Below are 15,165 nucleotides of genomic sequence, written 5' to 3' on the forward strand. Positions count from 1 at the left end.
GAAGCTACTGAACCCCTTGCCGTCTTAGCTCGGACCCCGCTTGTAAATGCGCTGTGAATCTCAAGTGTATATTATCAACACCCTTGTGGAATATCTCCTACGTTCTGTCCCTTAAAAAAGAAAGATTACATACGATAATTATCCATGTGCCTCTCCCTTTTCCCCCCTTAATCACAATGTTCCACCATTGTATACAGCGTCACAGTCACATTTAGACGCTACACAAATCCGTAATTGTATTCTATTAATACCAATTAAATGAATAATTATGATGGATAAAAGAAAGGTGGAAAGAAGCCCTTAAAGCTAATGGGTTTTTTTTTTTGCAATGAGACAGCAACATTTTATAATGTAACTTTAATGTTACATTTATTTATTTACAGTAGATAGGCTCTCTAACAAGTGCCGGATTAAGCTAGTGCGGGGCCTCCAGCTTATGTTATAAAGGGGCCCTAATTAAAAAAAAAATACATAAATATAAAAACACAACATTTTTACTTGCATAGCAAAGATATTGTATTTTTTTTTAATTTGCTATGCAGCCAGATAATACGACAAATCGCTAACATTAAACACCCTGTCGTTCATAAAAGTTGAAGGCAGAATAGTACTATAGTAATAGAGCAAGTGCAGAATCGCTGAACCGGAATTGATAGCTTGAAAGCATTTAGCGCGGGGCCCTTGAACGCATATGTAGCTATTTCTGCTACTAGGATAATACGACACTGGCTCTAACCGTGTCAATATGCACGACTTCGTAGCATGTGACGCTGGTATTTCAATAACTGCTGTTATCGATAATCCTGTTATCGATAATCCTGGTGCCATGCGTACATCTGTGGCGAAGATGCTCACGGCTATGAATGGGAATGGCACTTAAATGGAAATCGAACCAAGTATCTACGCGCCAAAAGTTCAGAGGACTACCCACTAGACCACAGCCGGTTGGCCCTGTACAAGGGGGTAGCCAAAGTCCACGCACAGACACTCTGGTTGAGCGTTACGTTCGCCTTATAATTGGATCTCGAGGGAATTAGGCCATCCGTCACCTGCGGTAGCCTGTAAAAGGGCAGTAAAGAAAGTGCTTAACATTGCACGTCTAATTACCACAAGCAAAAAAAAGACAACGGTTCACACCACCCACGTTTCACGGAATTCAGCGCGTAGTCTACGCTGCTATGCCAGCGAAACGGCGTTCACCGCATTGCCACCACCAAACGAGCGATGACAGTTCACCTTTCTGCGTCATTTTCTCTTCGTTTGTGTTGCAAACTGAGCACGAATTATTATTTTTAACAGCTCGGGGATTAAATTTTTTTTTAAAAAACGTGGCAGTTGCAAACGTCACAGCATTAAGAACCCTGCTAACAGCTACGCGCTCTAAATAACAGAACGCCGCGCTGTGGTGATAGGGCTCAGGGAGAGGGGGGGATGGCCGTTTTGAGCCACGGTGGTTGCTAATTTAGGTGGCCGTGCTCTAATGGGTTTACAGACATTGTTTATCTCTGTCGCGTAAGTGCGGGCACTTAAAGCCACAAACATTAGCTGCCCGAGGTTATTCCAATACTCAGGATGCAACGGAGTTCATCGCGACGGCACGATCAGCCGTGCGCTTTCGTGCTTCAGCACACTGCGTCGCCACCCCTCGCGGCTTTGCGACACCACGACCCATGGCGCTCGCACCACCGCTCTCCCATCCCTGCAGCGGTCGTCATTTCGGGCACGGCTCCCTCGTTTTGGCGGCCACTCGACAAGTCCCGTCCGCTGGCCATCATCCACTCGAGTGATGCGTCCTGAGCCCAAACCCACTTCCGAATCACAATATGTATTTATACTGCAGGGGGAATTCGATGAGCTTTCGAGATATTTTTTTCGCAGATGCCCACTCGCGGCAGTTGTGATATGCCTCTTACTTGTGTTTAGCCATGTGATCCTCTCTCGGTATAATTCCAAGAATGCATCGTTCCATGCCTCCTTTGTGCACTCTGCAGCTTTTGTTCCATTTTCTCTGGCCAGCATCCACGTTTCTGGCCCATGACTGTCCATGACTGCAGGAATTACTCTTTGGTTCTTTTGGTAAAGTCACGTAGAAAGAAAATAAATTAAATAGAATACAACGTTTCGATTGCAACACAAGCAATCGTCATCAGGTAGAAAACAAACCTAGTAAACTTAAAAATACAATGCAATACAACACACCCTACCTGGTTAACACCCTACCTGGTTGATCACGTTCTTCCAAAGATTGCTAAATTTGAGAGAGAGACAATCGGCCAGGCTATGCGTTAATCAACCAGGCTATGCATTAACTGTGTGTCAACCGACTCTCTCTATGACGTCTCCTGGCCAAACCTCAATTGGCGGAGCCAGGAGATTGAATCTCTACCCTCGGGGCTCCTCCAGGAACAACGAAAAGCCACTTCGTGTGGCCACGTGGAATGTTCGAACGCTCAATGCAGAGGAGATGCTGCCACTCCTCTGTCGGGAGCTGGACCGGTACCGCCTGGATCTCTATGGCATTCAGGAGGTCCGGTGGACCGGTTCTGGCTCCTGCCACCATGAAGGGTGGACAGTCCTCTACTCAGGGCAGCAGACTGCCAAACAACAGGGTGTGGCTTTTCTTTTGAACAAAAGAATGAAGGGGGCATGGGAGCGTGGCGGTGAGGTGTGGGAAGCTGTAAGCCCCAGGCTACTTTGGGCTCGCCTTCCCATCAACCAGAGGCGAGGAGTGGTGGTCGTGGTTACTTATGCCCCCACCGAAGACGAACATCCGTGGAGGGATGCAGGCAAAGCCGATGAGTCAGATGCCTTCCATGACCTCCTGTCACAGGTGCTGGCTAAAGTGGCCCCTCGGGATACAGTCATCTTGTTGGGTGACTTCAATGCCCGAGTTGGTCATGATGCTGGCACCTGGTCTGGAGTGATTGGAGGGCATGGGCCAGATCAGCTCAATAACAACGGTAGGAGGCTGCTAGTTTTTTGTGCAGCCCATGGGCTTGTAATTACCAACACGCTGTTCCAGCATCGGCGCATTCACACAACATCATGGATGCATGCCAGGTCCAAGTAAGAACATCTGCTGGACTACATAGTGACGGACCAGCGGATGCGAGCCCATGTTCTTGACAGCAGGACCTACCGTGGAGCTGATCTGCCCTCTGACCATCGACTAGTCATCTGTAAGATGTGCCTGCCATTCTTTCACTCCGGTGGTGGGTGTAAACCCAGGACCCCATTCCAACCTAAAGTGGCCTGGTCTCAGTTATCTGATGAAAGTTGCAAGCGAGAATTTCATCATCGCTTGTGGCTGGGGTTGGCATCGTCCCCCACTCCTCCTGATGTCGAGGGTAAATGGGCGAAGTTGAGGACTGTGACTCATGCAGCTGCAATGGCTGCTTTTGGTACGCGGTCCAGACCTCCCCAGAGACCCTGGCTGACAGAGCAGGTGTTCAGGATGGTTGAGAAAAAGCGACAGGCCCACTGTCATCGGCTCCAGAATCCCACGTCAGAGAATGAGGAGGCTTACCGCAGCATTCGCTCGGAGGTTTGGATAGCCGTGAGGCGCTGCAAGGATGGGTGGTGGTCGTGGGTTGCTGAGGAGATGGAGTCTGCCTCAGTGGCCCGCGATCACAAATCTCTATTTAACTCCATCAAAAAAGTAACCTGCAGCGCCACACCTCTTACCATCATTAGGGGAAAAAAGGCGATCCAATCTCCGACCCCCAGGAACAGGTTTGCAGATTTGCTGAGTATTTCTGTGAGGTCCTGGGGGAGGGGAAATCCCTCAGCCAGGAAAACATCGTGGCACAAAGTGGGGATGACCCTGCTGAGGCTGCAGTGCCTCAAATATTGAAAGAAATCACCTCCTGTGAGTGGCTGGCTGAGGTGCCATCTGTTGAGGAAGTACTGAAGGCGATCCGGAGTCTGAGACCAGGAAAGGCACCAGGTAGAGATGATCTCCCAAGCGAAATGCTGAGGGAGGGTGGCGTTTGTGCACAGACTGCCCTATATGACATCATAACAACAGTCTGGACCAATGGACGGGTTCCGCAGGATTGGAAGGATGCCCTGGTGGTCCCCCTCTTTAACAAGGGGGACCGCACAGACTGTAACAACTACAGGGGCATCTCACTCCTCAGTGTGCCGGGAAAGGTCCTCGCAAGGATTATTCAACATCGCCTTGCCAGGCACGCTGAGGAGAGGCTTTCGGAGCCCCAATGCGGTTTCAGGAAAGGGCGGTCCTACACAGATGCCATATTTTCTGTCCGTCTGCTACAGCAGAGGTGTAGGGAATTCCAACAAGACCTACATCTCTGCTTTATTGACCTGGTCTAGGCCTATGAAACCATCAGTAGGCCTGGGCTCTGGGTTGTTCTTCGTGCTTTTGGAGTCCCTGACCCTCTGCTCACGATCCTTAAGGACCTTCATGATGGTGAGCGGGCCCGGGTAAAACTACGTGGCCGGGAGTCAGAACCATTCCCTGTACACCTTGGGGTGCGACAGAGATGTCCTCTGGCTCCCACATTATTTAACATCTATTTTGACCACGTAGTTCGTGAAGCCTTCAATAGCTGTACCGGGGGAATCTCCATTTGGTACAAATATAATGGGAAGCTGATCGATGCCCGGGTGCGGTCAAGGGATAGCTCCCTATTGCTCAACCACATTATGTATGCCAATGATTTGGTAATAGCTGCTCATTCTGAGGAGGAGTTGGAGATGCTGCTGCTGAGACTGGAGCGTGCCACTAAGAGATGGGGCCTTACCATCAGCCCCACCAAAACTAAGCACCTGCCTGGGTATTTTGTACCATCGGACACTCCACCCCCACAACTCCCAATCGGTGATAGGGCAGTTGTGGAGAGAGTGGAGAGTTTCCCATACCTGGGCAGTGTGCTTTTGACCGGCTCCAGTTTAACAGCAGAGGTCTCACTCCGAATCAGTCTCGCGGCAATATCTTTTCATCGGTTGCATAACGCTGTGTGGAAGCTATTTGGTTTGTCGCTCCGCACTAAGCTTCAGGTCTTCTCGGCCACGGCCATTCCCTCCCTTCTCTACACTTGCGAAACGTGGACCCCCCCTAATGGAACATCTTCCCCGGTTAGAAACATTTAGGCTAGCCTGCCTACGATCCATCCTGGGTTTAACCAGGCTGGATTGTGTGAAGAGCTCACAAATCTTCGAAAGATCTGGGCAAGGTCCCATCGGTGAGCATCTCGGGCAGGAAAGGCTGCGTTGGCTGGGTCATCTAGCCCGCATGCCCAGCCACCGCATGCCGAAACAGTTTTTGTTCGGCCGGATCGAGGGGGCTAAACGGGCGCGGCACGGGCTAGAGAAGCGATGGAGTGATGTGGTACAGGAGGACGTGAAGCTGAGTGGACTTGCCGATGACTGGTACCAGCGGTGTCAAGATCGGCCTCTGTGGAGGAGGCTCGTGAAGGACGCTACTGGGCAGTTGGAGGCAGTCGCCCTCCAACAACAATGGAGGGCAGAGGAGCGACGCTCACAACAACGAGCGGAGCGCTGGGTGGCTAAAGCACAGCAGGTTGGCACAGTAGGGGGCACAGGTGGTGCATCAGCCAGTCATCTCTGTCATCTTAGTCAATCGACCCGTGGCACTTGGGTCTGCCTCGTGACCTCCTGCCAGCGGGCGTTCGACACTTCACGTGGCCTCAAGGTGCACATGGCCTGGCACAAGCGTCGTGGTGACGTCACCGCCACTTAGTGGCGAATGGCGGTTGTTGTTGTGTTGTATTGCATTGTATTTCTAAGTTCACTGGGTTTGTTTTCTACCTGATGACGATCGCTTGTGTTGCAATCGAAACGTTGTATTCTAAATTTCGATTTAAAGCTTTCGTGACTGCAAGGATTCATCTTCTTTGGTTCTTTCGGTAAAGTCACGTAGAATGAGAATAAAATAATAAATTGATAAAATAAAATAACACAACAATATTCTCACGACGTTTCGGCCACAACACAGATGAAGGCCGCTTGTGTTGTGGCCGAAACGTCGTGAGAATATTATTGTGTTATTTTATTTTATCAATTTATTATTTTATTCTCATTCTACGTGACTTTACCGAAAGAACCAAAGAAGACATTGTATTCTATTTAATTTATTTTCTTTCTACGTCACTGGACTCCTCTACAACATTCAGATTACCTTCGTCCTTCAAACTTGGCTGAAGAGCCCCAGCAGGGTTGAACGTGGGCAGGAACTGCGGCCCATTTGCCGCCGATTCGCAGCGGGGACGGAGGCGGGAGTGAGTGTCGACGCAAATGATTGAGATTCATGCTGCCGTAGGTGGGTACGTAGTGGGTAGGTAGGTAATGTATTTGGGTAGTCCGCGCCGGGTGATGATGTGCCTGGTCTATGATAAAAACCAGGCTAGAGCCCATGAAGGACTGTGGTTTGACGTCCTACCTCCACACCTCCAATTAGCACGGTTGGCTACGTACGGTGCGAAAGAAGTTCAACACGCATACATTTGTCTTTAGTTTGTTATCCTTGCACCGCACCTCCGATTGGCACGGTTGGCTGCGTACGTGGCGAAAGAAATTCAACATGCATACGTGTATGAAGCAATGGGCTCGCGATTTGAAAAGTGTGAGTTTACATCCAGGTCAGGGTTGACTCGGTCAGGGGTTGATCAAATGTAAATCCACTGTGTGGGCAAGTGAACAGCAACAATGCGATGGGGAGGTCGGCGCCTATGGAATGTCAATGTGGAATTTCTAGCACTTACTCGCGGCTACCATTAGCACCACCCTGTCTGTGCTCGGTTGAGCGCGGAGACACCTCGACTTGAGCCTGGCACAGTGACTGCACCAAATGAAACTTTACTTGGCCTTTGGCGCAGAAATGTAATTCTCCGTTGCCTCAAAACCACAACACGTTGCCGTTAATTGACCATGAAAAAGGGTGTTTGGCAAACAAAAAAAATCGTTAAATAAAGCAGCCCGTAATAATGTTTACTCCTGGCTGAGTAATAACCCTCAACGCAATAAAAAAAAAAGAGATTAAGTGGCGGAGAAAATATATTCAACTGTTAACGACTTTTGCGCAATTAAAAGTTTAAAGCAAATGAGGATCGACTGCCTAGGACAAATATGGGGAAAAAAATATGTCACGAGTACAATTTTAAGAGTTTTGAACCCAATGCCTTCCATTTCACTCCATTGTTCCCAAATCCTCATTTTCGTTTTTTTGCCTTTCCCATCAATAGCCAATCAACAAAGGCTTCTGACAAGTGGACATCTTTGTCGGAGTCCTTATTGTTACCATTATGTTTGATGCACACCATTGCCTTTACACGATAATTGATGGGCAGTAATCGATACATATTTTTTCAATAACCAGCAAAGCACTTTCTATTTTACAGACCGGTGTGTGTGTGTGATTTTTACAGGGGTGGGACAGCGGTTAGTGCACTTCGACTGATCGTGTATACTAATGGTATCTAAGTCTGGTTTAGACCTCACCCTTGGCTGACTCAGTCCATGAAAATGAGCACCTGATGCACTGAGTAAACACCAGTAGAGCTGGTGCCGACTGATCGCACCACTGCCGTACCTAGCCCTGCCAAATAGGTGCTCATTCGGAGCGCTTGCGTGACACGCTGTTGCATCAAACGGGGAGCGGGAGTTGCAGCAGTTGGCGCGTTGCGAAACGAATTCGTCGCCTCGAGTTCCGATTTCCACACCGGTGACGCTTATCTGAACCGGTCCATGAAAGACAAAGGCGGCCGGGCGTGGTGCTGGCCACCCAGCCCCTCGCGTGCCGTGCCGGCCTTCTTCATCGGTGCTCGCTCACAGCACTTGTCCCGACAGTGTTAACGGCTATACGGGAGATGTTTGCCTTTGTCTTTCTTAAAATTAAGCTAAGAACAGCCCCCCCCCTCCCCCCTCCTTTGAGATCCTTAAAGGAATTATTAATATTCTTTGGGTCTTTCGTTAAAGTCACGTGGATAGGTTCAAAGGAAATAACAAAAAAAAGAATAAAAAAAATTACAAAGAATATAACCAAAAAATTACAAATAACTATAGTAGTTTTTTGTAATTTTTTGGTATTTTCTTTGAACCCATCAACGTGACTTTACCGAAAGACCCAAAGAATATGAATTCCTGCAGTCACGAAAGCCTTAAGTCAAGCAATAATTAATGTATGAATAACCGGCAGCGGCCATAACGTATCGCTGCTTAACACTGCATTACTGCACGGTTCAGGTGCTGGCAGTAGTTGGTACCAGGAGGCACCCCTCTTAAGGGCAAAACGTCGCTACATGCAAGCCCATTCGCAGCATGCACTCCCGAGAAGCTGAACATCGAAGCGTTATCGTATTTTATTGTTGCTGGCAACATTTTTGTAATTAAATGCGTGGCATCTGGAAATGGTTCCCGCCTCACCGTTCTAGGCATCCAGCATTTCAGTCGAATTATTGTTATTATTTAGCAATTTGTTTAGAATGTATGTTCGTAGATAGGCACAGCGTTAATATGCATTCTTAATAAACATGCAAGGATTGTTATAAAAAAAAAAAACATTCGATGAGAAAACCAGTTTCGTAGAAATGATTTGCTCGCCCATAGGACCCAGTGCGTGAATACCCGTGGGAAATTAGCAGATACCTAAAGGGCCTAATGCGTATTGCAAGATTTTGTAAGTGCGCATCTTAATAATTAACACACCAATATATACATAGCCAAAGACCACCTGTTTAGCTGTTTAGCCTCACATACCATTCAGATCAATATTGTTAGCGAGCGCCTATTAAGGATAACATGTCACGCAGTGATGTTCTGTATAGCCAACACTACGCATGCCGAGCCACCTCTGTTAGTGCTACCCCTGTGCCCATGTGAACCGCACCGCCCAAGGTGCGGTTCTCATTGTAGGCCAAATTTAACTCAGTTGCTGAGTTAGGACAGTTCCAGATGCAATTTGGCACAGGTGCGTTTCATGGGCGAGAGTTGGACGCAGGTCACACGATCAAAGTAGCACCTTTCACCAACCTCTGTATTTACCACTCCCGGCAGCAGCTTGGATCGTAACATCAGTGTGCTAAACATTATACAGATAGTCCCCGAGTTACGATGGTCCGACTTACGATATATGACAAAATTGTAAAATATTTCAAATTTCGCGCGGCAGGCAAACGCAGCAGCGTACGAGGTACGAGGCTGTACGTTGGGACGCTGCAGGGATTTACGCATCTCCTGCCTTGTGTGATGCAGATAGTATCAATAATACTGTGCAATACAGTATTGTAATTAATAAATACATACAGTGTATAGTTGATACAGTACGGTACTGTAAATTGCTCTGTTTTGCTAAATTATCACCATTCTTTAAGACTCCTGGGTAGGCTAGGCCATCTTCGACTTACGATATTTTTGACTTACGATGGGGTCGTCGTAACGCATCTCCATCGTTAGTAGAGGACTAGCTGTACAAGCATTCCTTATATTTTGACAACTGTATACACACATATAATAATAATAAAGTTATGCCATCTGGAACGCTCTTCCTTCCGATATTAAGAAGCCACTGGAGCAATGCACTTTTAAATCTAGATTGAAAACTCGCTTCTTTAGAACCGCTTTTTGTGTTTCGCTTGTTGTCCTTTACCACGCACCTCCGATTATCATGGTTGGCGATGTACGGTGCGAAAGAAGTTCAACACACATACATACTGAGTTTCAATAAAAAAAAAATTGCTGGATGTTTGGCAACATTTTTGGTGGTAGATAAGAGGACTGTAGCTGGATCTCCACCTGGCCATCTTGTAAGCCAAGTCGAGACTGCAAAGTATTTCAACGGCAGGCTCAACTTGCAAATCCAGAACTGACCAGCGTCTGCCCCTGCCAAGCTTCTGCGATTTGATAACATCCGGCATATTCAGACTAATTGAGTCACGCACACTAGGCCTGTGGCCCCATCTGCGGCATGAAGGGTATGCTGCCTACCGCAGGTATTTGATTCCTTACTGTAATTACATTTAACCAACAGGGAAGTTCAACCTCCTGTTTGGGTCCTGCGTCATGGTGGCAATGTGTTAACTACCGCGCACTGGTATATAGGATGTCGTGCGTTTGATCCCGACCCTGATGCCCGTCGCATATTTGGAAGTTTGCGTGTTCTCCTCGTGTTCACGTGAATTTTTCTCTGGGTCCTTCGGGTTTTCCCCTCCACATTTATGATCAACATGCGTTTAGAGTATCTTGGCTGCTCTAAATTACCACATGATCAGCCACTTTATTGAGCTATCGTTTGTGGCCATATAGCTTCTGAAAAGAGCTTTATATCTCAGTGGGCTTTCTATTTATGCCCCACCAAACACTTCCCTGATTGGCCCCAGTCGATTCCTCTTTCAGCTTCGACACTTTTCCTTTTTAGGCACAGCCCTTTCCTGTTGAGACAGCACCCCTTCACCCCTCCCCCTCACACCCTCCCTCGACACAGGGTTGGACTGGTGTGGGAAGTGGTACCTTCCTACCACAACCACCACCGCTGTGCAATATATATATAAAAAAAAATTATTGACATGGTATATCGTACGCATCTAAAAACAACGATTAGCATTATCGTGCAGAAGAAAAAAATACGTCGGAAAATAAGCAGACAATATGCCTACACATATCCATCTCGATGGAGAAAAAATATATATGCATTACACAAACCATCGGCCGCACGCTCTTCTTCTGGCGGTGCATGGCATCAGAATTGTTTCAAGATAAGCAAACTAGGGACCGATTTCGACATAGCAGTGTCTCATTAGCAGGGTTGAGCTTGCTTAATTGAATGCTGGTGTACTCCCTATCTTACAGGCTTGTTCCAAATTAATACTCCTATGCAAAACAAGACAACCTCTCCCAGTTAGCCTCATGCAATGTCAGAGTAATTGTATTCATAAAGTGCCTTTAATCAGAGATCTGAAAGCGCTGTACAAAACACAGCAGCAGACACTCAGCGTGACAATAACTCGTGAAACAAAAACAAAAATGAGAAATTTAAAAATAATGAAACAAATGCTAAAACTTGTCTGCCCAATTAGTTAAAGGTTCTATACACGGAAGTGTACAAATGCGTTTTGAGGTGAGTTTTAAAAATATCCAAACTCAGAGATCGTGATGTATTTAAAGGGGAGAGTGCGGGGGGCTGCTGCATTGGGGAACAGCTTGGTCGCCGGTAGACGGAAGCCTCGAGCTGGGAACGCAGAGAAGATCTGGATCCCCAGATCTTAGAGGCCTTGAGGGGACATGTGGGTGCAGCAGCGTGCCTCTGATGTAGGCTAGAGCAAGGTGGTGCAGAGCTGTGTAAGTTGGCAAGAGGTTATTGAACTGAATCGGATGCGACATTGGAAGACAATGCACGGAGGTGAACACAGGCGAGTCCTCTTTTTAACACTCCAGCGAATAGTGAATACGAGATGAAATGAAGGCGTCGACCAGCTTCTCTGCATCTGTGGGCACAGAAAGGGATCGGATATGGCAGATATCCCTGAGATGTCAAAGGCTGCACGGGAAGCAGCGATCAAAAGATCATTCACCATGTTCACCTGAGCTCTCTCGGTGCTGCTGTAACCAGCCCTGAACCCGGACGGCAATGAATCCAGCGTCCAGGCATTCGAGGACCTTGTATAGGAAGGGTAGATTGGAGATTTGGCATTCATTTTTTGAAACAGGGCCAGTCTTTTTCAGGAGGGGAGTAACAGCTGCCAGTTTGAAGGTGGAACAGAGAATACCAGAACGGAGAGATTTATTCAAGACGTGAGTGACAAAAGGGCCGAGTAATTGTACATTTTCCTCAATTAAAATTTGATAGGGAAAGGATAAAAGCAATAACAGGTAGGTCAGGACTGAGCGATCATGTACGGAAAGCAACCATTGTTGGGGTGACCTCGGAAAATCCTCACAATGGATTGTCCAGGGGATAAGGGAAGGTGACAAGATGAGATTGAGGAGGATGTTAATTTTGTCAAATAATAATTCGAGAAATTTATCTGATGGGAATGGGAGGAGGCAATTGGCACAGTAAAAAAAAAACACAGCCAAATGGTCAGAAAGGCTGAGGCCTACAGGCTGCAGATTCAAGACGCCAATCCCACAGGAAACAATGAGGCCGATAGTACGGCCGCGGCCGTAGGAGGCATTCACACGTAGGGAGCGGTGGTGCAACGGTTAGCACGCTACGCTATGAACCCGGCGCCCCGAGTTCGATTCCCGCTCACGGCCAACACTAGTGACGATAATTTGAACCGACCCTAGGCCTCCTCTAGGTAGACTCAGCCTAAAATGAGTACCTGGTGCGGTGTGTAAACATCGGCGTGAAGGAGACAAAAAAAAGAGTAACTGGTGTGGTGTGAACATCGCCACTGGGGTGACAAAGGTGGCCGGGCGTGGTGCTGGTCACCCACCCCATCGTGTGCCGTGCCAACCTTCATAGGTGCTCGTTAACAGCACTTGCTCCTATAGTCTCCTAAGGCTATATGGGAGATCGTTGTCTTTCTCACACGTTGAGTGAGACCAAAGTAGTCTCGTAGAGGCAAGACGTCCCCAGATAAGGAGCAATTCTGGAAATTGACGCGGATAATATAATCATCCTGACATAGGATGGGCACAGCACTGTGAGCTGTCCTTATTAAGGACAACATATAGCACACGAGATGACCGGTGCTGCCCAGGCTTATTTAATGCTGAGTCGACCTCGCAGAGGACCAAGCCAGAGATATGGATATCAATTATGATTGGTGTTCCTGCACTGTTAGCAGTCTCACAAGGCAGTGCATATTTGTCTGACCCCCCCCCCCATCCAGAGGTATCATGAAAATTTGTGAACATTGATGATGATAGGCTGACACTCGTTGGGACTTCTCATCGCACATGTCCACAGCGAGATGCATGCTTTTCTCTAAAGAAACGTCGGAGTGTCTCCCTATTCCAACGGGTCATGCAACGCAGCAGCAGAAAACATCTCCAGCAACGGCGTTGAGCCAGCGATGTAAATTGCATGAGGCCTGTGGGCAGGGGACCGATCTAGGGCATGGGACAACCAGCCACGATTTCCCCTCCCAGCGGCCCTCACCTTGCAGAGCGCGGAGGGAACCGAGTCTCAACGAGAGGAAGCCGAGCATGAATTCTCGTTTCCCATAAGCGGCTTATTTTCCTCTAATTTACAGTTATTGCGCCAGGCTAAATCCGAGACCTCGCATATGGCCAAAAACTAGTGCCAGTTTAATTAAGATTATGGCAGTCAGCAGGTGGCTACAAGCCCCCGTGCCTTCGCTGGCTGGCTCTACCTAGCCAGCAGCGTCCTACTGTGGCACAAGTCGTGGGGGACTTAAGGGGGGGCATCGTTGAAATTCAGCTCAATCAAGATGAACCGACAATGCCCATTTTGCCTGGGTTGCTGTTGGCTACGGAGGCGCCGCGGTGATAATGATATTCAAAGAGTATTGGCGGGCAGTGCGTTACAACTAGCAAGTACTAAACTGGTAACAACGTACAAGGAATGCTATTGCAATCAGATTACACGTATGTTGAACTTCTTTTTCATCACCGTACGTAGCCAACCGTGTTTAGTCGTAGGTGTGGGATACTGGTAATCCTGTATCGTTCCAAAGGTTTCAGTGTACAATAAACGTGTTGTTACTTAGCGTGATTATTTCACGTGTATGTTCATGACGTAAGGACTTTTAAGCTTTCGAAATGATTCCAACAGCAATGCAAACAAGAAAATGATGGTGTCAGCAATCAATGCCTACAGCTCATGGCACAAAGTCTACAATCGCTTACATTGTGTTATTATTTATGATATTAAAAAGAAAACTTGTTGCATGTTGATTGAAGAAAAAAATCATTAAAGTGACCAAGCAAAGAGATTTAATTACTTGAAAAAATAACTCTACCAATATGGCTTGAAACAATAACAAGTGAAACAACAACAAATGAAACAATAACATAGTGAAACAATAACAAGTGAAACAATAACAAGTGAAACAATAACAAGTGAAACAATAACATAGTGAAACAATAACGAGTGAAACAATAACGAGTGAAACAATAACAAGTGAAAACAATAACATAGTGAAACAATAACATAGTGAAACAATAACATAGTGAAACAATAACATAGTGAAACAATAACAAGTGAAACAATAACAAGTGAAACAATAACAAGTGAAAACAATAACAAGTGAAACAATAACATAGTGAAACAATAACAAGTGAAACAATAACAAGTGAAACAATAACAAGTGAAACAATAACAAGTGAAACAATAACAAGTGAAAACAATAACAAGTGAAACAATAACAATTGAAACAATAACAAGTGAAACAATAACAAGTGAAACAATAACATAGTGAAACAATAACAAGTTAAACAATAACATAGTGAAACAATAACAAGTGAAACAATAACAATTGAAACAATAACAAGTGAAACAATAACAAGTTAAACAATAACAAGTGAAACAATAACAAGTGAAAACAATAACAAGTGAAACAATAACATAGTGAAACAATAACAAGTGAAACAATAACAAGTTAAACAATTAAAAAGTGAAACAATAACAAGTGAAAAATTTACATTATGAGACCCCCTTTGCCAGTAACAAGATATAGTAATAGGTTTTACCCTTTTAACTGGCACAAAAACTGACACCTTTATTCAAGGCATCATGTTGGCGTCTTCTGGTCCAACACCAGTGGAGACTAGGCTCTAAGAAAAGCCGTCTCGGGTGTGGACCAATCAAATTCAAGGACAGTGCCAATATTATTATGAGAGTTGTCTCTTTTGTTTGCATTTTGACTGCTTGTGTTGTGGTTATTGCAAATATGATGCCTTGAATAAAGGTCTCAGTTTTTGTGCCAGTTAAAAGGGTGAAACCTATTACTATAAGTGAAACAATAACAAGTGAAAACAAATGCCATGGTTTAGAAGCTTTTTTACGACTTCTGAGATTCACCGAAGCTCTCTATTTTTTTTAATTTTTATAAGAAATATTCACTAAATTACCTCCAGGTAGGCTCCATTGATGCTGCTGTCAGCATCGTGATCTGGCACGAACAAATGTCCATCGATGACTCTTCACAGCGAGCAGTCCAACAACTGCTATGGCCCATATCAGGGGAAATGGCCCGGAAAGATGACATCACTGAATAA

At 46.2% G+C, this 15,165-nt stretch overlaps 1 protein-coding gene across 2 annotated transcripts in view; it reads right to left on the reverse strand.

The window, feature by feature from the left end:
- The window catches only part of LOC116945092 (CUB and sushi domain-containing protein 1-like), a 630,678-nt gene that overhangs the window by 511,182 nt on the left and 104,331 nt on the right, over positions 1-15,165 (reverse strand). The gene's annotated exons all lie outside the window — the stretch shown is intronic.

This window comes from Petromyzon marinus, chromosome 23 (assembly GCF_048934315.1).
Source record: "Petromyzon marinus isolate PM22_M1 ecotype Great Lakes invasive population chromosome 23, UKy_Petmar_22M1.pri1.0, whole genome shotgun sequence".
In the NCBI taxonomy this organism is placed as follows: Eukaryota; Metazoa; Chordata; class Hyperoartia; order Petromyzontiformes; family Petromyzontidae; genus Petromyzon; species Petromyzon marinus.